We start from the raw sequence: 2,885 nt of genomic DNA, 5'->3' as shown, positions 1-2,885 counted from the left end.
CCCGCCTCGGATGCTCCCGGCCTCCTTCCTGTGCTCGTGACGGCGCCGGGTGCCGAGGTCCCCCCCACCCCCCACCGCGATGCAGGCTCCGCTCCACACCGATGGCTCCCACGAAAACACGTACACCGCCAACGGAAGGGGCAAGGGAACAATACGCGCGGACACGGATCCGGCCCCCTCCTCCCCCCGGTCACCCGGGGACGGTGGTCGGCGTGACCCCCAGCCAGGAGCCGGGAACAGGGGGGAGGGCGCAGGGTTGCCCGCGGCCCCCTCCCGGCCGGCGCCGTCCGCCAGGGAGGATCAAAGTCCGCGGAGCTGGGCGCGGCGGATGCTCCCACCGCGCAGCCCCGAGCGGGCACCCCCGAGCGAGCACCCCAGGCGGGCACCCCCGGATACCTTGCGGCGGCGGGCGGGAGCCGTCATCTCCGCGCTTCTCGGCCCGAGAGGGACTCGAAAGTATGTAGGAGAAAAGTTTCCCCTCCCACATGGGGGGGAGGATGTCGGGGGAGAGAGGGCGGAAGATGGAGAGCAGCGCTGGGAAGATGTTTCTGGCCGGCGGTGCGCGCACCATCCGAGTCCCCGCGGTGCTGGTTAAAAATAAATTCCGCGGCGGGCGCGGCGGCGCGAGTCGGGCCGGATTCCTGCGCTCGGACGGCTAATATGGATGNCCGGCCAGCAGCCCGAGGGGAGAGGGCTGCCCAGCTCATCCCCTGCTGGCCCCACCGCCCCGAGCGCACGTAGCGCGGCGTGGGGCGCTTGGGTCCTCGGCTCCGGGAAACGCCGAGTTGAAAAAGTACAACGCGCTCTGCACACTTCGCCCTCCCCATCCCCAAAAGTTCTTTAAAAGGTCGCTCCCGCTCAGCCCTAGACATCTCGCTGCCACCCGAGTACCGGGAGCCGGAACCCCGGGCGCGTACTTACGGCCGGGCAGGGCGCTTGGCTCCCAGGCATGATGCAGAGGGGACCGGTGGGCTTCGGGGAGAGAACGAGGAGAGATGCAAACTTGTTCCGGAAAAGGAATCAAAATGGCGTTTCTGGATGTGCAAAGTTCATCAACTCCGCAGTCACTTCCCCTCCTCCTCTTCTCCCACAGGGAGGGAGGTGGGCGAGGAGNCGCCCCGCTCGGTCCCGGAGGCAAACGGGAGGGTGAGCCCCACCCGCGCCGTTCCCTCTCCACGCGGTCCTCGCTCTGCATCCAGGTGGGGCGAGTAGATGATGGGGCCGGAGATTAAGGAACCAGCGCTTCACCCCGCCCCCAACTTCGGGCTGTTTCTCTCCCAGGCCCCGGTCCTTCTAGCGCTGGGGCTGCCGCTCCTATTCTCCGTCCAACAAATTCAACTCTGACCCGACTTTTGTCACCTTCCCCTCCCCACACTCCACAATCGATGCTTAAGCGGGGGTTACCTCGCCCCCAAGGGGCTGAGGATGGCACTGGCTCCTACTGCCGCTGTGTCCCCACCCCGCGACGGCACGGGCTGATGCTGTGTCATCCACGTCGCCCTCCGAGGCACCAGGGAAGCCACACGCAATATCTCTTTCTTTCAGAGGGCTCCAGTTTCAACTCTGAAAAGCAGGGGCCCTCTTCGGAGCTGCTTGCTCTCCATCCCCGAGGCGGCGGCTGCCACCACGCTTCAGCGTGGCTGCCGCGGCCCAAGTTATCACCGAGCCCCAGAGAAACCAGGCCTGGTCTGTGCTTCCTCCAACAAGCAGCTGACATGTTTCCCACTGTTAATACTTTTCCTACCAGGGTTCTGAGAGGGGCCTTCTCTCGCCCTTTGGAAACATCTTTAGACAGATAGGGGTGATGGTGGCTTTGGAAAATAAATGACCTCCCCCCAATTTCTGAGGGCAAACGTGCTTCCTAAATAGCTGTAGAGAATACTGCTGTAGAATTATGCATTTGTGAGGAATTAGGCAAGATGATGTTATAGGTACGGAAAGCTGCCTACTCTGTACTTACCATGACCTTTGACCCTGTCTCTTCCAAACCAGCTCCTCTGAGGACACTTACATGCCCTATAAAGTTGTAAGCCCAATCATGGGCCTATAATTTGTGGCCTTCAATGGAATTCAGGTTTTCAGGGCTGCAGATGGAAAGAAGTGTCCACCTAGGGATGGATTAAATGAATGGATTCTGGCCAAGACAGAACTCTATAGAACCAAGCAAAAGCAGTTGGACCATTAGCCTGGAGACAGGTAGGCTAAACCACTGCCTGAGAGGGAACTGATTCAGCTGCTTGTTTCTCTGACGTCCAGAATCATCAACGTTAAGTTTTCAGAACCTGTTAGGTTTCCCAGGGTCTGCTGTTTACTGAGGAAAACTCTACTCAGAGAAACTTCAGCACTTGCATTTTCCTACGCGCCCCCCACCCCCCCACGTCCCCAAGTGTGTTATCAGGTGCTTTTGTGAAGACAGGCATGCCAGAGGCGGAAATGGGCAGGTCTCTAAGCAGGACTAACAGTTCACATGGTCACCATAGAATTGGTGTCTGGAGTTTCCGAGTTGTAACGCGTTCCACTGAGAAGGCAAAGGAAGGGCCAGGTAGGAAATGCTAGTTTATTTACTTGCCTTGCCTCAAGATTCAAGAGGTAGCCATTCCTGGTCTCTCTAGCAAGTGGTAGGTGTTGAGTGGGAACAACATCAAAGTTCAAATTTTGCTTATAATTTAGCTCATTCTGTATAATATACTCAAACTTGCAAAGCTACATGAGTTTTCATGACAAACCACCACCTTTATAAGGTCCTCTAGATAATCCCGGTAACTAAAAAGAAAACAGTTTAAAAATAACTTACAAAAATTAAATTCTAGGGGCACCTGGCTGGCTTCGTCTATAGGGCATGCAACTCTTGGTTCAAGCCCCACATTGGGTATGGAGCCTACTGA

General features: G+C 57.8%; 1 protein-coding gene across 1 annotated transcript in view; it reads right to left on the bottom strand.

The window, feature by feature from the left end:
* Positions 1 to 641, bottom strand: part of RREB1 (ras responsive element binding protein 1) — a 132,049-nt gene extending 131,408 nt beyond the window's left edge. The window contains exon 1 of the mRNA XM_077770058.1: positions 397 to 641. The gene's annotated coding sequence lies outside the window, so the exon portion shown is untranslated. The remainder of the gene's footprint in view (positions 1 to 396) is intronic.
* Positions 642 to 2,885: the final 2,244 nt, after the last annotated feature.

Source organism: Crocuta crocuta, unplaced genomic scaffold (assembly GCF_008692635.1).
Source record: "Crocuta crocuta isolate KB4526 unplaced genomic scaffold, BGI_CrCroc_1.0 scaffold24, whole genome shotgun sequence".
Taxonomy (NCBI): Eukaryota; Metazoa; Chordata; class Mammalia; order Carnivora; family Hyaenidae; genus Crocuta; species Crocuta crocuta.
This window is presented reverse-complemented; position numbering and strand designations above follow the sequence as displayed.